At 45.0% G+C, this 24,901-nt stretch overlaps 1 protein-coding gene across 2 annotated transcripts in view; it reads right to left on the bottom strand.

The window, feature by feature from the left end:
* The window catches only part of TASL (TLR adaptor interacting with endolysosomal SLC15A4), a 44,512-nt gene that overhangs the window by 19,405 nt on the left and 206 nt on the right, over window positions 1-24,901 (bottom strand). Inside the window, exon 1 of one of the 2 annotated variants that reach the window (XM_063957139.1) lies at window positions 2,080-2,192. The exons of the other annotated variant lie outside the window; for it this stretch is intronic. The gene's annotated coding sequence lies outside the window, so the exon portion shown is untranslated. Of the gene's footprint in view, window positions 1-2,079; window positions 2,193-24,901 lie in introns of those variants that run through there. 2 annotated transcript variants of the gene reach the window in all.

Genomic DNA, 24,901 nt, shown 5'->3' on the forward strand with positions numbered 1-24,901 from the left:
ACCTGTGGACCTTTTAAAATGTGTTAGTGAGTAATTAATACACCTGTGCACTTACAGGGTGACCTGCAAAACATGCACTGTGTGGGGGTCCTGAAGACTGAGTTTGAGAACCACTGGTCTAGAACAATTACACATTTTGGGTCTGTTACAGACACTTCAGTGCCGGTGTGTCTGCGTCTTTTGCCGGTATTGATCTGTGACTATATGCAAATACCTCTACAATTCCTTCCCTGGTGTACAAGCGTGCATCTAAATGTGATAGGATTGAGGAGCCCACTTTGAGCATCTTTAGTCGCTGTAATAATGCATGGTTCATCTTTAGATGCCGCCAATGGTTGTACCAATGAAACTTGCACAAGATTCATGCTACTTGCAAATTCTCTGTCAGAGTATGGCCTCCTACTGTGAGTGATTATGCTTCTGAGGTCACAACCAGTTCAGCGCAACGCCGGCGACACCGCCATAATACTTCAAGATGGACCATCTCTGTGTGTACATGTAGACACTTCCCAGTCACCGTCCAATACATTTTCAAGACATTTCTGAGACTGTGTGTCTTAATTGTCACTGTGACTCAGTGTGCACGGACTATGCACATATGGCCCTCATTCCGAGTTGTTCGCTCGCTAGCAGTTTTTAGCAGCTGTGCAAACGCATTATCGCCGCCCACCAGGGAGTGTATTTTCGCTTTGCAGAAGTGCGAACGGATGTGCAGCAGAGCGGCTGCAAAAATATTTTGTGCAAAACAAGACAAGCCCTGAACTTACTCTTCGTGTGCGATGATTCTAACATTGGAGGGTTGGCTTTTGACGTCACACACCCACCCAGCCACGCCTGCTTTTTCCTTGGCATGCCTGCGTTTTTCTAAACACTACCTGAAAACGGTGAGTTGACACCCAGAAACGGGGCTTCCTGTCAATCTTCCTGCGGCTGCTAGTGCGAATGAAAATGTTGCTACAACCTGTGCAAAACCACAAAAGCCTTTGTGCCCGTACGTCGCGCGTGCTCATTGCGGTGCATACGCATGCGCAGAAATGCCGATTTTTAGCCTGATCGCTACACTACGAACAACGGCAGCTAGCGATCAACTTGGAATGACCCCCTATGTGCAGTGCAACTTGGATGCATGTGCAGTAGAACAACATAGCTTAACGACGTGCGACATGGACATTACGTCTGACTCAGACTGAGGCCATTTACCTGATATTCTATGAACGTGTATTCATTTATGATGTTAGTGCAAAGTTTAAATTCTTAATCTATTATTCTCTATCCACATGATTTTAATCGACTTTGATCAATTACAGATCGATTAAAATCGATCTTAATCAATATTGGGCTTCCAGTGCTAAAACACACATTTACTAACCGAATATTTTTGTATAATAATTTTTAAATGTTAGTAAATGTGTGTTTTAGCCCTGGAAGCCCAACATCAATTAAGATTGATTTTAATCAATCTGAAATTGATCAATTGAAGAGCAACTAAAATGGTGCATGGTCCACATCACAAAACTTAATCGGAAAGACTACAAAATCTCAATATGTATAGTTTGGAGCAGAGAAGGGAAAGGGGAGACATGATGGAGAATTTCGAATATATCAAGGATTTTAACAAAGTCCAGGAGGGAAACATTCTTCAAATGAAGAGAAGTAATAGGACACAAGGACATGCACTGAAACTGGAGGAATGTAGGTCCAGGGGAAATTTAAGGAAAAATTACTTCACAGAAAGGGTAGTGGACAAGTGGAATAGCCTCCCGTCAGAGGTAACATAGTAACATAGTTAATGAGGTTGAAAAAAGACAAAATGTCCATCAAGTTCAACCTGTATTATAATTCTTAAACTACTTTGTATGTAACTATAGTTTAGCTAAAATGACCCATTACAGGTGGTGGAGGCTAAGAAAGTAGAGCAATTTAAACGTACATGGTATATATGGGATAGGTTTGACTGGTATGGTTAAAAAAGTTGAGATACGGTTAAAAAGGTGCAGACTAGATGGGCCAAGTGGTTCTTATCTGCAGTCAAATTCTATGTTTCTTTAGTAAATACACCCCTTAGAGTTTGCTTCCTACCTGGAGATTTCAGGTTAATGTTCCAAGAAAAAGATGACAGAAACCAATCACCCAAATGCTAAGATAAATGTTGTAACCAGCAGCTGAGATCTGTCTCTCTCTCTCTCTCTCTCTTCCTCCTCGTAGCACTTAGGGAAACGTTTGCAGCACACACTTTAATAACATTTGTCTGTAATGTGGTTTTATAGTTCCTCTTTTTCTCACGGACTTACTGCCAGCAAATATGTTTCTATAAAATACATTTAGGTGCACATGACAAAGCTGTAATCTGTAACAGCCAATCAAACGTTTGCATTTATTTGCAAAACATTAGAACTATACTGTTTGATGGATTTTGACATAGTTTTAAAAAAAACTATGTAAAAAAAAATCATCTGTTAGTAAATGTACAAAATCGACCAAACATCAACCAAACAGTGGTCACACCGACCTAGATTTTAGTAAATGTACCCCTATATACCACATTTACTAACAGATGATTTTTGACATTTGTTTTAAAAGGATGTCCAAAAACATATATTAGTAAATGTGTGATTTAGACCCTGAAACAAAAATTGATCAACATCGACCCAAATCGACTTTTAGTAAATATACCCCTTTGCATCTGGAACAAACCATGTTGCATACATTTATATTTTTTCTGTGCACGGTAGATACTGACCGCTTTTGCATGTGGTCTACAAATATTAGACAGCTTTATTTTTACACTGCAATTTAGATTTAAGTTTGAACATACCCCACCCAAATCTAACTCTCTCTGCATATGTTACATCTGCCGCACCTGCAGTGCAACATGGTTTTGCCCAGTTGCTTGCTTGTTTTGCTTTACTTACAAACATGTCTAAAGGCCCGTACACACTGGTCGATATATCGGCCATTCTCTTGAACGGCCGATATATCGCGCGACCGTCGGCCAGTGTGTACGGCCGATACGTCTGTGAACTCCGTCGTTCACAGACGTATAGCGTCGGCCGCGCAGCACAGCCGACGGCCAATATATCTACCGATATATTGGCGCGTCGCTGTGTGTGTACGGGGCGGTCTGCCGACTGCCCGTACACATGCTGCTGTGGCCGGAGGTGATTGACAGCTGAACTGGGCGGGCGTGTGTACAGTTATACACATGACACGCATAATGCCCCTTACACATATGCCAAACACTATTGCACAACGAAGCTTCCCACACACAGCACTCACACAGCCGCTAACACTCTGACCTCTGCCTTTGCTTGGATACAGATGTGTCCTCATACATCTTGCCTCATTATTCCATGCAGCTCCCATCTAGCTCTACTAACGTTGGGCACTTTTTTTTTTTACAGAAAATGTGTCTTATTTTCATTGCTATGTGGCTAGGATGCACAAGCAGCTTCTGCTGATTAAAATTATATGTGGCATACCTATGTTCTGTGTGCAACTGTGGCTGTATCTGCACACGAAATGCTACATTACAGTGATTTCCAGGAAAACACTGTAACTTAGCATTTCATATGCAGATACAGCCGCAGTCTCACACAGAATATAGGCATGCCGCATATCATTTTAATCACCAGAATCTGCTTGTGCCCCTAAACATTCCAAATGACCTAGGTATTTGCCTAGTTTGCCTATGCCTAGGACCGGCTCTGGGCACACTGATGTATATACAGGCTGGGGGGGTGGAGGGAACGCACTGATGTATATGCAAACTAGGGAGGGGGAGCACACTAATACACTAACAGATATACAGACTAGGAGGGAAGGGGTGGCACAATGATGTATATACAGACTAGGAGGCGGCACACTAATGTATATATGGTATGTGTTTAATTTCCCGGCTGTCAGGATCGCGGCAGTGAGGATACCGATTTCGGAATCCCAACAGTGGGTGACATGCGCATGGAATCCCAACACACTCCCAGTATTCCCCCTCGGGGGGAAGCTCACCACTGGGCCCGCAGCCTGGCAAGCCCGCAAGGGGACTCACTGCGCTCTCTGCTGGTATTCCTGCTATCGGGATTCTGGCGTTAGTCTCCAGCCCACAGGATCCCATACTGAATCCTTATATACAGACTATTAGGGGGCACAGTAATGTATATACAGACTAGAGAGGGGGCACACTGATGTATGTACAGACAAGAGAAGGGGCACACTGATTTATATACAGACTAGGAAGGGGGCACACTGATGTATATACAGACCAGGAGGGAAGGGGGCACACTAATACATATACAGATTACTAGGGAAGGGGGCACACTAATGTATATATAGACTAGGAAGGGGGCACACTGATGTATATACAGACTAGGAAGAAAGGCGGGGTACACTAATGCATATACACAGTAGCATAAGTTCGTCCCAATTGCCCAGAGGCAAGATAAATATTGGGGCCCTCTATATTTAGATAAATATATGTATGAATGAATATATACAGTATGTGTGTGTGTGTGTGTGTGTGTGTGTGTGTGTGTGTGTGTGTATGTGTATAGAGTGTTCTGAAAAAAATGTATATACTGTATATATACATTTCATTGTCTTTTATTTTAAATTACACATTTCTTAGCAGTCATACCCAGGATTAGAACTCATGACCTGTTACTAGAGATGAGCGGGTTCGGTTCTCCGAGATCCGAACCCCCCCGAACTTCACCTATTTTACACGGTTCCGAGGCAGCCTCGGATCTTCCCGCCTTGCTCGGTTAACCCGAACGCGCCCGAACGTTATCATCCCGCTGTCGGATTCTCGCGAGATTCGTATTCTATATAGAGCCGCGCATCGACACCATTTTCACTCGTGCATTGGAGATTGAAAGGAAGGACGTGGCTGCGTTCTCTCCCTGAAAAGATCCATAATCTGTGCTCAGTGTGCTGCAAATATCTGTGCTCAGTGTGCTGAAAATATCTGTGCTCAGTGTGCTGCATTGTGCTCTGTGTCAAGTATACTATCTCTGTGCTGCATTATTGTGAGCAGTATATAGTAGGACAGTGCAGCATTTTGGTGACCAGCAGTACACATATATAGTACAGTACAGTAGGCCATTGCTGTATCTTGCAACTCTGTGTCAAGTATACTATCTCTGTGCTGCATTATTGTGAGCAGTATATAGTAGGACAGTGCAGCATTTTAGTGACCAGCAGTATACATATATAGTACAGTACAGTAGGCCATTGCTGTATCTTGCAGCTCTGTGTCAAGTATACTATCTCTGTGCTGCATTATTGTGAGCAGTATATAGTGGGCAGTGCAGCATTTTGGTGACCAGCAGTAGACATATATAATACAGTACAGTAGGCCATTGCTGTATCTTGCAGCTCTGTGTCAAGTATACTATCTCTGTGCTGCATTATTGTGAGCAGTATATAGTAGGACAGTGCAGCATTTTGGTGACCAGCAGTAGACATATATAGTACAGTACAGTAGGCCATTGCTGTATCTTGCAGCTCTGTGTCAAGTATACTATCTCTGTGCTGCATTATTGTGAGCAGTATATAGATGGACAGTGCAGCATTTTGGTGACCAGCAGTATACATATATAGTACAGTACAGTAGGCCATTGCTGTATCTTGCAGCTCTGTGTCAAGTATACTATCTCTGTGCTGCATTATTGTGAGCAGTATATAGTGGGCAGTGCAGCATTTTGGTGACCAGCAGTAGACATATATAATACAGTACAGTAGGCCATTGCTGTATCTTGCAGCTCTGTGTCAAGTATACTATCTCTGTGCTGCATTATTGTGAGCAGTATATAGTAGGACAGTGCAGCATTTTGGTGACCAGCAGTAGACATATATAGTACAGTACAGTAGGCCATTGCTGTATCTTGCAGCTCTGTGTCAAGTATACTATCTCTGTGCTGCATTATTGTGAGCAGTATATAGATGGACAGTGCAGCATTTTGGTGACCAGCAGTACACATATATAATACAGTACAGTAGGCCATTGCTGTATCTTGCAACTCTGTGTCAAGTATACTATCTCTGTGCTGCATTATTGTGAGCAGTATATAGTAGGACAGTGCAGCATTTTGGTGACCAGCAGTATACATATTTAGTACAGTACAGTAGGCCATTGCTGTATCTTGCAGCTCTGTGTCAAGTATACTATCTCTGTGCTGCATTATTGTGCGCAGTATATAGGAGGACAGTGCAACATTTTGGTGACCAGCAGTACACATATATAGTACAGTACAGTAGGCCATAGCTGTATCTTGCAGCTCTGTGTCAAGTATACTATCTCTGTGCTGCATTATTGTGAGCAGTATATAGTAGGACAGTGCAACATTTTGGTGACCAGCAGTATACATATATAGTACAGTACAGTAGTCCATTGCTGTATCTTGCAGCTCTGTGTCACTTCTAGTATCCTGATCAGTGCTCAATATCTGCTGCATTGTTGTGACCAGTATGTATACTGTACTGTGCGACGTGTGTTATACACCTGGTGATTTTATACATCCTGTAATCTGTACTGAGCGATGTGTGAGATACACCTGGGGATTATACACCCTGTAACCTGTACTGAGCGATGTGTGAGATACACCTTGGGATTATACACCCTATATACTGTACTGTGTGATGTGTGAGATACACCTGGGGATTATACACCCTATATTATTATTATTATTATTATCCTTTATTTATATGGCGCCACAAGGGTTCTGCAGCGCCCAATTACAGAGTACATAAATGATCAAACAGGAAAACAGCAATTTACAGTTGATGACAGTATAGGACAAGTACAGGGTAAATAAACATAGTTACATCAGCAGATGACACTGGAATAAGTATCAGGTGGCAGAAGACTGCTGGATGTAGTACAGCTGAAGATTATTAAAGTAAGACAAAGGATAAGCACATGAGGGAAGAGGGCCCTGCTCGTAAGAGCTTACAATCTAAAGGGGAGGGGTAGATAGACATGGGTGACACAGATGGGGTACATAGAGAACGTGGAACAGAGGGTTAGGATGAGATTTGGCTGGGTTTGGTGAAGAAGTGGACCCCCAGAAGGCACAAGTCAGTACTTAACATTGTAACATTTTACTGGGCTATGCAGGAGAAAATTAAAAATAGGGGAAATTTAAAAAAAAAAAAAATTTCTACCGCTTTCAAAAAGGTCAATGGAAGCTGAAATAATGGACAACTACCTCATGGAAGCCAGATACAGTATACCAAACAGTACTTAGCAGAGTTAGGAATGAGTGCTTATGAAATACAGTAACATTTTGTCATAATATTTCAGAAACTGCATGGCTGGTCTCTTGCACTCTTTTGCTCTAATTCACCACCTGCTTTAGGATTTATATTCAAAAACATTATGTCTCCATAATCCCAAAAACGTCAGTCTTCTTGGAAAGTGGTTTGTTACTTTGTAAGAGAAAGAGAACAAACGTTCTCAAACAACGGTTTCTCAATTTCTTTTTCCTCTGGGAAGGGATTGTGGATTCGCAGGAATATCTGAGCATTTCTGTAATCAGAAAGCAGCGACTTTCTACAAATGTTTACGAATAATTCCAGTGATTTTGTCATTTTCTTCCAGTGATTTGGACCAATAATACCATTGATTAGAACGAATAATTCCAGTGATTTTGTCATTTTCTTCCAGTGATTTGGACCAATAATACCATTGATTAGAACGAATAATTCCAGTGATTTTGTCATTTTCTTCCAGTGATTTGGACCAATAATACCATTGATTAGAACAAATAATTCCTGTGATATTGAGGTGTTTGTGTCGCTTAGCTTAGCCGTCCAGCGACCACAGTGCACCTCTTTTTCTCTTTTCTTTGCATCATGTGCTGTTTGGGGCCAATTTTTGTAAGTGCCATCCTGTCTGACACTGCAGTGCCACTCCTAGATGGACCGGGTGTTTGTGCCGCCATCTTGGGTCGCTTTGCTTAGTCATCCAGCGACCTTGGTGCAAATTTTAGGACTAAAACTAGTATTGTGAGGTGTGAGGTGTTCAGAATAGACTGCAAATGAGTGGAAATTGTGGTTATTGAGGTTACTAATACTATAGGATCAAAATTACCCCCAAATTCTATGAGTTAAGCTGTTTTTGAAAAAAAAACACCCGAATCCAAAACACACCCGAATCCGACAAAAAATTTTCAGGGAGGTTTTGCCAAAACGCGTCCGAATCCAAAACACGGCATCGGAACCGAATCCAAAACCAAAACACAAAACCCGAAAAATTTCCGGTGCACATGTCTACCTGTTACACTGACAGCAGGCACTTTACTGATGGAGCTATTTGCTCCTGTACAGGAAGCATGAGAATTACAACTATATGAAGTTGCGTGTAATTGTCAGAGAAGTAACTTCATATAGTAAGAATTCTCATATTTTCTATACAGGACAAATAACTTCAGGAAATAACAAATAACAGGAAGTGAGACATTTTGTGAGAGTTCTGTTTTTTTTTTAAAGTGGCAACCATTTACATAACAAAATGAACATAGTTTTGCCATATAAATGATAAAAAAAAACCAGGAGACCGCTCACAAGATCTCTTGCATCCTGAAACTCATACCCCCCTTGAAGGACAGAAGACAAGACAAATGGGGGGGGGGGGGGGGGGGGGGATTTAATATGAAAAAAATACACTAAATATAATATATATTATGACTGCAGTAGTAATGTTAATTTATTGGATACCTAAATATATTAACCTCAAAACAATTTATGAGGGGATAAGTATGATATCCCGGCTGCAGGATCCTGGAGGTCAGGAGACCAACGCCAGGATCCCGCTGTGCTCGCCGTGCTTTAGGCCCGGTGGCGACCGTCGGTCACCACAGGGTTATATTCCCCCTCAGGTGGTGGCGTGGACCACAACCCAAGTGGGGATTCCAGCCGATGGTATATATAATATATTTGCACAGGGTACGCCCACAACCCATGTGTAGACCACACCCCCTCACATTACTAGCCACACCCATGTAGCACTGGTCACAACTTCTGCATTGGCACAAAATAGGTCCTTCAAAAATTTCAGCTCCAGGCCCAAGTGAACTAATAATCTGGCACTGCCTCAGGGCACCCCAACGGTCCAGGTTTTAGGTATATCCACGGCTCAGCACAGGTGGTTAAATCAAATTGACTGAGGTGCTAATTAAATCACCTGTTGTCAAGCATGGATAAACTTAAAACCTGGACCATTGGGGTGCCTTGAGGACTGCGTTGGAGAACCTCTGCTATGATGAGTTGTGCATTTGATTTCAGATGCGTCTCTTCCACCAAGAAACATGCAATTCAGCACATGGGTGAATATCCACATTTACGTGGAATTGAACAGTGAAAGTGTAGCTGCGTGCAACTCTATACAGGCTACCATGTTTTGTATTAAGCATTATGTAACAAATATATTACTTCAAGTGTGATTTATTCTCTTTAAAAGAAGTCAGATCACATTAAATAGCCGAAATTTCAATGAGAGGTTTCTGCCACCTGCTGATCATATGTGGTACTGCAAGTTTTTCTTTTCTTAATGCCTATACATTTTTATAAAGTTGCCTATAGATTAGAGATGTGCGCCGGCCCAAATCTTGGATTTTGGGGTTCTTTTTTTTGGCTCTGTATCGCGCCTTCATGTTTTTGATGTGTATTGGTTTTGCCAGAACTGCTCTTGCAGGTTTTGGATCTGTATTTTTTTTTTAATCATAAACAGCTAAAATCACAGAATTTAAGGGTGTTTTTGTTCCTACAGTATTATTGACCTCAATAACATTAATTTCCACTCATTTCCAGTCAATTTTGACCACAACACAATATTTTTATCCAGGGTCAGATCATGCAGATTTTGGATTCCATATAAGGGAGCCGTATCTGGAACTTGGCTCAATTGCACCCCCTTTCTGCAGAGCCCCTGGATGTATATGGACAGGCCACCCCTTGTCAGATACACCACCAGACGACAGACAGAGCACCCCTGGAATCAGTGCCGTTTCTAGCGGCGGGCGCCCGCCGCGGCACTTTGGGTGTCCTTATCTCCTCTCCTCCCTCTTCCCGAGCGCTCCTGATCGGGGGGCCGGGGTTTCACGGAATGACGCGTTTGCATCGTGACGTCACGACGCAAACGCGTCATTCCACGAAGCCCCGCCCCCCGAGCAGGAGCGCTCGGGGAGAGGGAGGAGAGGAGATAAGCCTGGAAGGAGGAGGCGGCTGGCACGAGGGACGTGAGGCGGCGGGACCCGAAGAGCGGGAAGATGTAAGTATTATCTCTATCTCTCTCTCTCTCCCCCTTCCTTGACCCCCCACTTGACACCTGCCTGCCGCACTGTGTAAAATGGGGATACCTGCCTGCCGCACTGTGTAAAATGGGGATACATGCCTGCCGCGCTGTGTAAAATGGGGGCACCTGCCTGCGTACTGTGTAAAATGGGGATATCTGCCTGCCGCACTGTGTAAAATGGGGGCACCTGCCTGCGTACTGTGTAAAATGGGGATATCTGCCTGCCGTACTGTGTAAAATGGGGATACCTGCCTGCCGCACTGTGTAAAATGGAGATATCTGCCTGCCGCACTGTGTAAAATGGGTACACCTGCCTGCCGTACTGTGTAAAATGGGGGCACGTGCCTGCCGCGCTGTGTAAAATGGGGATACCTGCCTGCCGCACTGTGTAAAATGGGGATACCTGCCTGCCGCACTTTGTAAAATGGGGGCACCTGCCTGCGTACTGTGTAAAATGGGGATATCTGCCTGCCGCACTGTGTAAAATGGGGATACCTGCCTGCGTACTGTGTAAAATGGGGATATCTGCCTGCCGTACTGTGTAAAATGGGGATACCTGCCTGCGTACTGTGTAAAATGGGGATATCTGCCTGCCGCACTGTGTAAAATGGGGATATCTGCCTGCCGCACTGTGTAAAATGGGGATACCTGCCTGCCACACTGTGTAAAATGGGGATATCTGCCTGACGCACTTTGTAAAAAGGGGACATCTGCCTGCCGCGCTGTGTAAAATGGGGGCACGTGCCTGCCGCGCTGTGTAAAATGGGGGCACCTGCCTGCCGTACTGTGTAAAATGGGGATACCTGCCTGCCGCACTTTGTAAAATGGGGGCACCTGCCTGCGTACTGTGTAAAATGGGGATATCTGCCTACCGTACTGTGTAAAATGGGGATACCTGCCTGCTGCACTGTGTAAAATGGGGATATCTGCCTACCGTACTGTGTAAAATGGGGATACCTGCCTGCTGCACTGTGTAAAATGGGGATACCTGCCTGCCGCACTTTGTAAAATGGGGACACCTGCCTGCCGCGCTGTGTAAAATGGGGACACTTGCCTGCTGTAATGTGTAAAATGGGGACTTTTTTATTTTTTTATTTTTTCTCCCTGTGGTGGGATATCAGACGAGGCCACGCCCACTTCAATGAGACCACACCCATTTTAATCAGGCCACACACCCTTGCCGGGGGCGCGCGCGCCTTTGGCGTGCGCATGCTTTTTCTTTTTAGAGCTATATGGGGAGGGGGGGCACCCAATTTTTTTTTTATAGCAATGGGGGGGGGGGGGGGGGGGGGAGGGCGCATTTTGAAGTCTCGCACTGGGAGCCAAATTGTCTAGAAACGGCCCTGCCTGGAATGATACTGAGGACACACTAGGACACACCAGCCCCTGGATGTACACACAGTATACTGGGTTTTAACACCGAGGCAGAGTCCCTGGATGTATATGGATTATGGACAGATCACCCTTTTTCAGATACACCACCAGACAACAGACAGACCACCCCTGGACTGATACTGATAGGAGTTGGAGACAATTGGAAGTGAACAAGCCCGTAGCATATGGGGGAAACGCGTCTTCCTGTCCATCTGTGTGTCTCCTATCCAAAGCAGGATTGTTATCTGCCCACCAGCGTGTCCAGGGATCTGGGCAGCCACCGGTATTTTGTATCTGTTCTTTCTTTTGATCATAACCTAACATCCAAGAGGGACTTTTGTATCAGCTGACATTGAACCAATTCACCTTGTTTAAGTGCATGTTTGCTTTAACCATGTGTATTGATATCTCAGCCCTGGCATCTGAGCAACAATATGTATCAACCAGTATACTGATAACCTTTGAGCATTAGTGTTTAGTAGGGTAAATACAACAAATTTAATTTTGTGTTGTTGACATTTGCGTTTATTTTATTCTCATTTCTCTCTTCTAAATAAGTGATTTCACTGTAGAACTGCACTCATTTGTCTGGCTATCTGACTATAATTTGCCAGTAATAATAGGATTTTAATTACCTACCGGTAAATCCTCTTCTAGTAGTCTGTAGAGGATGCTGGGGTCCATTTTAGTACCATGGGGTATAGACGGTTCCACAGGAGCCTTCGGCACTTTAAGACTTTTCAACAGTGTGAACTGGCTCCTCCCTCTCTGCCCCTCCTCCAGACCTCAGTATAGGAACTGTGCCCAAGGATATGGACAACTTCGAGAGAAGAATTTACATTAAACTAGTGGCGAGATTCACACCAGCTCACACCATACAAAACATGCCGCCTAACATGGCTTCCAACATAACCCATGCTAACGTGCATGCATAACGCAACAGCTGTGAACATCTTAACACATGAGAACCTGTGTAAAAAGATAAAACTTAATTCTGGAGGAAAAATGAGCACTGGGCGGGCGCCCAACATCCTCTACAGCAGAGGTTCTCAAACTCGGTCCTCGGGAGCCCACACAGTGCATGTTTTGCAGGTAACCCAGCAGGTGCACAGGTGTATTAATTACTCACTGACACATTTTAAAAGGTCCACAGGTGGAGCTAATTATTTCACTTGCGATTCTGTGAGGAGACCTGCAAAACATGCACTGTGTGGGCCCCCGAGGACCGAGTTTGAGAACCTCTGCTCTACGGACTACGGGAAAAGTATTTACCGGTAGGTAATTAAAATCCTATTTTCTCTTACGTCCTAGAGGATGCTGGGGTCCATTTTAGTACCATGTGGATGTACCAAAGTTCCCAGTACGGGCGGGAAAGTGCTAATGTTCCTGCAGAACTGACTGACCAAACTGAAGTACGTCAGCAGCCAAGGTGTCAAACCTGTAAAACTTAGCAAACATGTTTGCCCCTGACCAAATAGCTGCCACCCAGGAAGAACCCACTTTCCTTGTAGAGTGGGCCTTTATCGAACTCTGTAACGGCAATCCTGCTGTGGAATAAGCGTGCTGAATGGTACCTCTGATCCAGCGCGCAATAGTTTGCTTAGAAGCAGGACCCCCAATCTTGTTGGGGTCATAGAGGACAAACAAAGATTCTGTTTTCCTTATCCGAGCCGTTCTTGCAACATAAGTCCTCAACGCTCTGATGACATCCAAGGACTTTGAAACGGCTGAGGTGTCAGAAGCCACTGGCACCACCACAGGTTGGTTAATATGGAAATAAGACACAACCTTTGGAAGAAAATGCTGACGCGTCCGCAGTTCAGCTCTATCTTTATGAAAAATCAAATAAGGACTCGTGTGACAGAGCCCCTAATTCAGACACTCGTCTGCCTGAGGCCAAGGCCAACAGCATGACCACTTTCCAAGTGAGAAACTTCAACTCTACCTCTTGTAGAGGCTCAAACCAGTCCGATTTAAGGAACTGCAACACCACATTAAGATCCCATGGCGCCGGAGGAGGCACAAAGGGAGGTTGGATGCGCAGAACCCCCTTCACAAACGTCTGGACCTCAGGAAGGGAAGCCAACTGTTTCTGAAAGAAAATGGACAAGGCCGAAATTTGGACTTTGATAGACCCTAATCTCAAGCCAGCATCCACACCCGCCTGTAGAAATAGGAGAAGACGTCCTAATTTAAACTCCACCGCAGGAGACTTCTTGGATTCACACCAAGATACATATTTTCTCCAAATATGATGGTAATGTTTGGACATTACCCCTTTCCTGGCCAGAATAAGTGTGGGAATAACTTCATTGGGAATACCATTATGGGCTAGGATCTGGTGCTCAACAGCCATGCCGTCAAACGCAGCCGCGGTAAGTCTTGATAAACGAACGGCCCCTGCTGAAGCAGGTCCTCGCAAAGAGGAAAAGGCTGAGGATCTTCCAGTAATAACTCCTGAAGATCTGGATAGCAAGCCCTCCTTGGCCAGTAAGGAGCAATAAGAATTGCTCGAACTCTTGTTCTTCTGATGATCTTGAGAACTTTTGGTATTAGTGGAAGTGGAGGAAACAGATACACCGACTGAAACACCCACTGGGTCACCAGTGCAACCACTGCTATTGCTTGTGGGTCTCTCTACCTGGAACCATATTTCTGAAGCTTCATGTTGAGACGTGATGCCATAATATCTACTTGAGGAATGCCCCAATGATCTGCTACCTCTGCAAAGACTTCTGGGTGGAGGCCCCATTCTCCTGGATGGAGATCGTGTCTGCTGAGGAAGTCTGCTTGCCAGTTGTCCACTCCCGGAATGAAAATTGCCAACAGAGCTTTTGCATGTCTTTCTGCCCAGAGGAGTATCTTTGTCACCTCTGCCATTGCCGCTCTGCTTTTTGTTCCACCCTGGCGGTTTATGTAAGCTACTGCCGTTACATTGTCTGACTGGATCTGTATGGGACGACCTTGAAGAAGGTGTGCCGCTTGATGAAGGTTGTTGTACACAGCTCTCAATTCCAGAATTTTATGTGAAGGAGTACTTCTTGACTTGACCATTGTCCTTGGAAGCTTTCCCCTTGTGTGACTGCTCTCCAACCTCGGAGGCTTGCATCTGTGGTCACCAGGATCCAAGTCTGAATCCTGAACCTGCGTCCCTCCAGGAGGTGACAACTTTGAAGCCACCACAAGAGTGAAATACTGGCTTTTGTTGACAGGATTATCCTCCGGTGCATGTGTAGGTGCGATCCGGACCACTTGTCCAGTAGGTCCCATTGGAACACCCTGGCGTGGAATCGGTCAAATTATAGAGCCTCGTAGGCCACTACCATTTTCCCCAGCAGGTGGATGCACTGATGAATCGATATGCGTGCTGGTTTTAAAAACTTGTTTGACCATCCTCTGGATCTCCAGAGCCTTTTCCACCGGTAGGAATACTTTCTGTGCTTCCGTGTCCAATATCATTCCCAGAAATGATAACCTCATTGTGGGTTCCAATTGTGATTTTGGAAGGTTTATGATCCAACCTTGCTGTTGAAGCACCGTCAGGGAAAGTGCAATGTTCTGCACTAGTTTCTCCCTGGATCTCGCTTTTATGAGGAGATCGTCCAAGTATGGGATGACTTTGACTCCTTTCTTGCGAAGAAGAACCATCATCTCCGCCATTACCTTGGTGAATATTCTCGGAGCCTTGGAGAGCCCGAAAGGCAATGTTTGGAACTGATAGTGGCAGTCCTGCACTGCAAACCTCAGGAATGCCTGATGCAGCGGGTAGATGGGAACATGTAAATCAATACCAGAAATTCCTTTTCCTCCAAGCTGGAGATCACCGCTCTCAGGGATTCCATCTTGAATTTGAACCTTTTCAAATAAAGGTTCAGAGTCTTTAGGTTTAAAATCGGTCTGACCGAGCCATCCGGTTTTGGCACTACAAACAGGCTTGAATAAAACCCTTCTTCCTGTTGTGATACAGGAAGTAAGGAAATTACGTTGTCTTGACATAATTTCTGTATTGCGTTCAGCACTTTTTTTCTCTATCCTGAACAGAAGCTGGTAAGGCTGATTTGAAAAATCGGCATGGGGCAAGGTCCTGAAATTCCAATTTGTACCCTTGGGATACTATCTGCAATACCTAAGGATCCAGATCTTAGCGAACCTAGACCTGGCTGAAAGACAGTAAATGTGCCCCCACCCAATCGTACTCCCGCAGGGGAGCCCCAGCGTCATTTTTGGACTTGTTGGGCCGAAAGGATTGCATCGTATGAGAATAAAATCCTTTCCTAGGTGGAGCAGCTGCGGAAGGCAGAAATGCTGACTTGCCTGATGTAGTTGTTGAAATCATGGCATCCAGCTTGTCTCCAAAGAGGGCTTCTCCATTGTAAGGAAGCGCCTCAATATTCTTTTTTGATGCTGCATCAGCATTCCATTGGCAGATCCACAGCGCCCTGCGGGCTGAAATCGCCATAGCGGAGGATCTTGAACTCAGCAACCCAATATCCTTCATAGCTTCAACTAAGTAACCTGCAGCATCTTTGATATGGCCGAGAGTTAGGACTATTTCATCCCTGTCAACTGTGTCTATGTTAACAAACAAGTTGTCAGACCATTTTTCCACAGCGTTACCTACCTACGCACAAGCAATGGTGCGCCTGAGCACCGTTCCGTTAGCCGTATATATGGATTTTAAGGGTTGTTTCTAATTTACGGTCAGCTGGATCTTTTAAAGAGGCTGAACTAGGGGCAGGCAAAACTATTTTCTTAGACAGCCGAGAAACTGAGGTGTCTATCATTGGGGCTGTCTCCCATTTGTGCCTGTCTTCCTCAGGGAAAGGGTACGCTACACGTATCCATCTGGGAAGGGTACGTTTCTTCTCAGGGTTAGCCCAGGATTCTTCAAAGAACGCATTTAAATCCTTTGAAGGAGGAAAAGTCACAACCTGCTTTTTATTTAATTTAAAATAATCCCTTTCCTCTGGGACCAGTGTTGTTTCAGGAAACTCCAACACTTCCTTTATAGCAACTATCATACATTGTATGCTTTTGGCTAATTTGGGGTCTACCCCTCTCAAATCCACAGTGTCGACATCAGAGTCGGAATCTGTGTCTGTGTTCCCTTGCATTATCTGGGCCAGAGACCTTTTCTGGGAACTGGAAGGTACCCGAGCGGATGATATGGAGGGGTCAGTAAACAGTGCATCCGCCACAGACTGCCTCCAATATTTAGTCTGTTGTTCAGACTCAGAGAATTTCTTTGCAAGCATTGACATATTCTTTTGCAACATTCTCACCCACTCCGGCTCCTTCTGAGAGGGAAGGGCCACCATATTACCCTGGTGTATCTAAAATGGGTTCTTCCTGGGAAGAACCCTCCCCAATGTCTGACATGTTACACACTTGTGCACACACACACCCCTATCACACAGGGGAGCTATTGGGGACAGACCCACACTAAAGTCTGTCAGAGAGACACAGAGGGATTTGCCAGTCCACATACTGCGCCTTATTGTGAATTGTGGAAATATTACCCACTTACAGCGCATATACCAATAATAGGCCCACAGACCTAATTATAATGAACACTCTCTGCCCCGTCTATAACACCCTGTACTTGTGTCAGCGTTGTCATGAGGAGAAACAGAGTTCAGGAGCTTCACACTGGAGTTTCTGCAGGAGAAAATGGCACCCAGTGAGTGTTCTGGCAAGTCTGAGGAGAAGCCCCGCCCTTCAGCCTCAGCAGTGTAATATTTATACTGGCTGGGGATGGCACATCAGCGGCTGTACATGTATGTACCCTTTTTGCCAGTGGGAGTAAGGTTTTAAAACATGCCCTCAGAGCGCACCCCCCACCCCCACCCCGCGCTCTGCACCCTTGTGCTGAGAGACATGCCGCGCAGCTTCCCGCCACTGCGCGTGTACCTGTATGCCGCCAACGATGACCGGAGGATCCCCTCTCTGCAGGACTCCGGTAATATACTCACCAGCCTTCTGACTTCTGGCTCTGTTAGAGGGTGGCAGCAGTGCTGTGGAAGTAAACGCTGGCCAGGCTTGGGCTGTGTTCAGTATCCTTCAGGAGCTAATGGTGTCCTGTCAGCGGAAGCAGAACCATTAACTAATTGAGAAGTTGGTTCCTACTTCCCCCCCTAAGTCCCACAAAGCAGGGAAGCTGTTGCGAGCAGCTTCCCTGTAAAATAAAAATCCTAAGAAAGTCTTTTTCCAGCAAAGCTCTGTAGAGCTCCACTAGTGTGCATCCAGTCTCCTGGGCACATTTTCTAAATTGAGGTCTGGAGGAGGGGCATAGAGGGAGGAGCCAGTTCACACTGTAAAAAAGTCTTAAAGTGCCGAAGGCTCCTGCGGAACCGGCTATACCCCAAGGACGTAAGAGAAAAGTTATGCCAGAATCAGCATAATGTTTATGATACCCTAAACCAGCGTTAGTACCTATTCGTATTATCCGATACCATGGTTATTCTATCTGAATAAGGATCTACTGTTTAAACTACTTTGACAGCCTAATACGACAATATACTGTTACATCTATCTATATTGGTATAACACAATACTATTGTTAATTATTTCTTTGGACCTTACTGCCATTTTATGTCATTTCCCTCTATTTTTCCGGACTCTCATTTGTGATCCTGGTTAAACCCCAGCCTAACATGGACAGCAGATTCATCTGCTGTCCATGTTCCCATCCCCTTTCTTCCCTGGTGCACTCTCATTAGTGTATCGGAGATAACAGTCCACCATTCGTGTCTACGACCATACCCCACCGCTCATGGCCAACCTCGTCCGATCTTGGAAGCAAAACGGTGGTGGGCTAGGTCAGTACCTTAGTGGGGACCCTCAGGGAATACCCAGTGTCAGTAGAACGGCTTGTGAGCTCCGAACAATCACTAACAGCAGGATCACCACCATCTATTCTTTTTCTTAATCCTCCGGCAGTCAGATACCATGCCAGCATTGTTCTAGTCCCTCCCATACGCAATACTGGGTGTAGATAGTAATATAACCAATATGATCAATATTTGATCTTCATCAACATACACGCAAGCTTGTACTGGTGGGGCAGTTCATAGATGTAGTACTGACAGTGTACGCATCTCTCTGCCAAATCTATGTGGATATGGATTAACCAGAATACATTAAATATTTTATGTATTCAATTTCAATTTTAGTATTATATATTCTATTCAGCATTGCGCGATATATATACTGATTGTGTGAATGCATTTCCACTCTATTTTTCTTTTGGTACTTTAATGGGATACAACCTATGTGATAACCAATAATATTAAAAGTTAAGTTTTATAATCTTATAACATATCTTCTTTACTTATTTCTAGCTAAGAGTGCGCCAACCCAAGAGTCTTCTTTCTCTCTCCATATTGTAGCACTATGCAAATAATTAATTATACAGATAGTTTTCTTATACTGGACAAAACATAAGCACATAACAATATACAGTAATAAAATACAATTCAGCATGGAATATAGCGCTGAGATTTATTATTTTTTTGGGGAGGGGGCCAATGTGCTTTTGTTTCTTAAAAAAAATTATTTATTAATTTTTAACCTGTCAGCATTCTGTGTCGACCTTATAATTTGTCTTTATTTTAAAGATCGACATTTTTAATGTGTCTACATTTTAACTTTTGACATTTTAACTACCAACCAAGTAGCTCCTGTCAGTTTTCAAACCTAACCTGTAACATGGCAACTAGGAGCTGATAGGCTGGTACGTTATTATTCTCCACGTTATCACTTTTCAAGGTTTAGAACATCTGGCCCAAGCCCTGCTGATATTTCAAGCTGTTTAAATATTGTGACAATAGGAGCATAGATGACAGTAGTGAGCCATGGACTCTGTGTGGGGCTGGCGGGATCCATCCACACAGGAAAGAAAAGGCAGGTGTGACCAAACCTAATGGTTGGGAGAGACTGCTGCAATCAGGTGAGGCTGCTGACTATGTAAGCAGCCCAGGTGGAGTTGTCAAAGAGCCCAGTGTGCCAGGAAGCCAGTGGGACAAGGGGAACAGTGTCTAAACCTGCAGGAGGCAGAAAACACCGCCAATCTCTATAACTGTGCTTATGTTGCTGAGAAACTAGGCCAGTGGGCCTTGAGTGTGACAATGCCAGGGGGCTGAGTCTAAACCTGCAAGAGGCAGTGAGGACTTTGAGAAGGCTAGGAGGTGCCTTAACTGCGAGAAACAGGACTGAGGGGGTCATTCAGATCTGATCGCTGCTGTGGGTTTTCGTACACCAATAGCAATCAGATCCGAACTGCGCATGCCTATGCACTGCAATGCGCAGGCGCGACAGATGGCTGCAATGGGGATCACCAGTCGGCGACGGGATTGTGCGAAGGCTCCATTCGCACACGCGTTCGCAAGGAAATTGACAGGAAGAGGCCGTATGTGGGTGGCAACTGACCGTTTTCAGGGAGTGTCCAGAAAAACGCAGGCTGGATCAAGCGTTTTCAGGGAGGGTGTCTGATATCAACTAATCTAACTCTCTCTGTACATGTTACATCTGCACCACCTGCAGTACAACACGGTTTTGCTCAATTGTTAACTTTTTTGGTTTGCTAACAAACCTGAGTAAGGCCCTATACTAGGCAGCTAGTCTGCGTAACAAAGTCTCATTAAAGTCTCACATTTAGCGGCAGTGGAGGTGGCGGTGAACCGCCACTGCCGCTCCACGTGTGTAATGGTGGCAGACCTGCATCTGCCATGATTCAAGCCTCGTCAATCACAGAGTCGCATTTTTAATCCAGCGTCAACTGTGAGCCAATCATGGCTCACGGGCTGTAGGCCAATTAGGAGTGGCAGTGGCGATCCAATCCCATCTCAGCATGTCATGGAGGCGCCCCCTTGCACTGGCTTATATTAGCCAGCGCCAGGTGTGGAAGCTCAGTTTGTTGGGCAGAAAGGAGCAGTGAAGAGCTCCTGAAGACTGAAGATAGAAGCCACCGTAAGTCCCAGAGGGCGGCGGCGGCCATTGTGAAAGAGCTGATACCGGTCGCCGCCTGTCGGGTGAAGATAAAAAGAGCTGATGCCCGTCGATGAAGACGTTGTAAGCCCTGGGACAGCGGTGTGTGATGGAAAAGAGCTTGCACTGGCCACCGCTGCCCAGGTGAAGGCTCCAGGAAACCCGGAGGTGGTGGGAGTCACCCCGCCTCCTGCAAAGACCACATGATGGGTCGGGCTGGACCAGGCTTGTCCAGCCACAGCCCTTAGGACGGGTATGTCCAGATAGTCCCACCCTAGACTACCAGGGTTCAGGCACTAGGCCCGTGGGCATAGGAGGCACTAGGCCTGAAACACAATGAGTGTGCACTAGACCCGGGGGGGGGGGGGGGACATAAGGGGGCATTAGGCCCAATATAACTGCGCATTAGACAGACACTAAGCCCGAGGGATATGAGAGGGCATTAGGCCCAATACAACTGCGCATTAGGCGGGCACTAGGCCAGGCGGAGCAACACAAGCATTAGGCCCCATAGGTTGGCACACTAGGTGGGCACCAGGCCTGGGTAAGGGCACAAGGCCCAGTTGTATTACATTGTGCGATTGACCGCACCGGAAGTCAGCGATATGCCGCAGGTGTGGGAAGTCGATGCTAGGCCGTGGTATCTATTGATCCGGTGCTAGGCCACAGGTTGGATAAGTCGGTGATATGCCGCAAGTGTGGTAAGCCGGCGCTATGCCCCAGGTCTGGTAAGTCAGCGCTAGGCCTCTAGGTTTAAGGTGCACAGTCAGGCCCCAATTAAAGGTAGTCTGTCGGAAATTATGCGCTGGTTGGTATTATAAGGTTCGAAACGGGATAACCACATTATGTCGTAACCTCTGCATGGTATCTCCCCATTGTATCGCATAAGCAGCATCATGTCAGTGGGCTGCCTTGTTGTGTTCTATTACAGGGGGGAAGAAAGAGAAGAAAGAGAAGAGCCAGTCATCTGTCAGGAGACTGAGGTAACATACGATGAGCATGATTGTGTTTTGTATGTAATCTGTGTGTGTATGCTGCTGTCCCTTTCTCCATTTCTCCTTTGCCCGTTTTCATTCAGGGTCGCGCCTGGTACTCTGCACCAAAATGGGGGAACCCAGTCTGATGACCATTCACTGAGCCCAGTGGAGGTCACCCCTGCATAGCGTGTTTTCCATTCTTTCCAGGTTGCCACAGGAGGCTCCAGTCCGTGTCCGAGACGTGTTCTAGTGCCGTCCGAGTCGCCGCAATGGACTTAAGGCAGGGACGAGAGGTGCTAGGTAGGTGAGTACCCTCAGGACCGCACCTTCATGTCTCTTACAATATTGCAGAAGACATGCAAGACATATCAAAATAATTAGATATAGATAATATCTATTTATCTGTCTATATGTTTATACAACAGTTAAGCACACATACATGAATGAACAGCAATCAACTTTGAATACCCCGACTTGGTCTGATGTATATACCAGGTTGTGCATGCATATATTCTGGATATATGTCCTTCAAATATATTTTGAATGTCTACATTTTGACCCAACCTGAAATTATAAGCATAAGGATTGTGTATCAATGTTTTATTAACCTTGAATTTTGTAATACAAGACAAAGTGATACATGTTAATAAGACTTGCAATTTCCATTGAAGTCACTTGGATTTTCTTGACTGGCAAACTGGCACTGTGGTTGTTCCTGATTTGCAGCCAAGATTCTTGACATAAACAGAAACAGAAAGTTTAGCCACTTGGATACAGTATCAGTCACTCCTTGAGATATGCCCTTGCAGCACACCCACTGTGTCTCTAGTGTACCTTATGAAGACTTATCTAGCCTATCCTTAAAATGGTGTGTGTGTGTGTGTGTGTGTGTGTGTGTGTGTGTGTGTGTGTGTGTGTGTGTGTGTGTGTATGTGTTGAACTGTAAAAGAACTAGTTAAAATGTGAGTGAAATACTTCAGACTAGGGGTTGAATTTACTTGAAAGTGATTTTGTAAAAATGACAATTGGCGGTGGTGTGTGCAAAAATGAACAGTACTTAGGACCAGTGGTTAAAGTGGGGAGGAACGAGGTGGAACTGAGTTCCACCACCTGTAATGGTAGGGGGAACTAGTTCCACCTCCTCCATTGCCCTGCACAGTAATTCCAACAGGAAAAGCCCACCCCATCATCTGCGTCAATCGATGATACAGGCGGCACTAGTGTTGCTGATGAGCTGCAGCCACCTACTCCTTCCTAAGGTCCTGGTGCCTCCATGGTCCTCCTCCATGAGTTCCACCACCTCACCAGGACCACTTTAAGCCCTGCTTAGGACCTAATTCATCAGACGTGATCGCAGCAGCAAATTTGTTAGCTAATGGGCAAAACCATGTGCACGGCAGGGGGGGCAGGTATAACATTGGTAGAGAGAGTTAGATTTAGGTGGGTTATATTGTTTCTGCTGTATTGTTACACTGCAATTTAGATTTCAGTTTGAACACCCCATCCAAATCTAACTCTCTCTGCACATGTCATATCTGCCCCCCCCCCCCCCCCCTAGTTCACATGGTTTTGTCCATTAGAAAACAAATTTGTTGCTGCGATCAGGTCTGAATTAGGCCCTTAGGTGAATCGCAATCTGGTCAATTATCGAACAACTGCGCATTTGCAGCATTCGCATTGCGTATGTGAAAATAGCGACAGAAAATGCATACACATTGTGATCGCAATGCAGATGCTTCAAAAAAAGGGGGGTTGAGGTAGAATAGTGGGCAGTATAGACTGTAGCTAGCCTGGGGGTGGTCACAGGGCTCCCCTGTTGGGCCCAAGTCAGAAACAGATGCGTACAAGAAAGGGAGACCACTCCTATTTGGCGCTAGTCAGCTTACATCCACATGAGATACTGTGATATAGCCAAAACTTAATTAAAAATAAGGCATGTGTCAGGTGTAGTAAAAACAAGCTAAAGTTTTAATTTAAACAGACACTTTTTTAAAACATGACACTTAAATTGAACAAGAGTGAATAACATAGGGTATCCTACCAAGATGGTGGCCGGAGCCGCAGGTGTAATATGCAAGGTATACCCAGGAAAGATACCCTGCATAAGGCTCCGGAAGGCGAGAATTCCCTGTGGAATGAACCGAGTCCAAAACAGTCCTTGGCAGTCCGGGGCACTGGTAGGCAGACACCAACGCGTTTCGGGACGTCAAAGTCCCTTTTTCAAGGTAATATTTATTTTTAATTAAGTTTTGGCTATATCACAGTATCTCATGTGGATGTAAGCTGACTAGCGCCAAATAGGAGTGGTCTCCCTTTCTTGTACGCAATGCAGATGCTATTTGACTGACAGCATTTCTGGCCGGAAACCTGACGTTTTCTGGGTGTGTCTGAAAAAACGCAGGCGTGCCCAGGTGTTTTTAAGGAGGGCATTTCAAAAGAATTTCTTTACAGAGACGTAAAGAGAAAAAGCGACTATATATACCTTTTCTGGGGCACACTTGTATACATTAACATTGTAATTAAAAATTAACTTTTATTCTCTTTCATTAAAATTTTTTAGGCTTACTGCGACTCTAAAGATATAGTACATATAAATTCATTCAAAAAAATATATAAATGGGATAAAATGATAATATAGCGAGAATATTAGAAATAAGGTTAACCGGAAATTATTCCCATCAATAAATCTTCAAATAAAGTGTGTTTGGAATTATGGATGCTCTGTCAACCACCTCATGAGAAATGTACAAATGTAGGAGTTTACATGTACTCCCTTTGTTGTTAAATTCTTCATAACACATAAAATTATAATGACACACCACCAATCAGATGTGTGGGTGACATGAATACCCCTTAAGGAACAAGCTCAGCAAAACATCCAGAAAACAAAGTATTAATGTACAGATTTTTGCACTCTTTCTATATTAATTAAGAAGATTTTGTTAACTCCTTCAGCCAGTAATGTCACCCCTGCATCTACCAAAATTTTTAAACTGCAATCAGATAAATGAGGTCTGAGAATATTTAGCAAGAGACCAATATATATAGGGTGTCTGCAGGTGCGTCGGAATGGGGTGGGCAACTCGCTCCCCCCAAATCATGAGAGAGGCGCCATTCACCCGGACCCACAACTGCATGCCTGTGCCGCAGCTTCAGCGCTGCCTGCGCTGTATTAGCACTGCAGCGGTGCATTCGGCACTGATGCTATTACTACATACAGCAGGCAGCGCTGAAGCTGCCTTCCCCGTCTGCTCTGGCCAGCGCCGGCAAGCCGCGT

Source organism: Pseudophryne corroboree, chromosome 2 (genome assembly GCF_028390025.1).
Source record: "Pseudophryne corroboree isolate aPseCor3 chromosome 2, aPseCor3.hap2, whole genome shotgun sequence".
Taxonomy (NCBI): Eukaryota; Metazoa; Chordata; class Amphibia; order Anura; family Myobatrachidae; genus Pseudophryne; species Pseudophryne corroboree.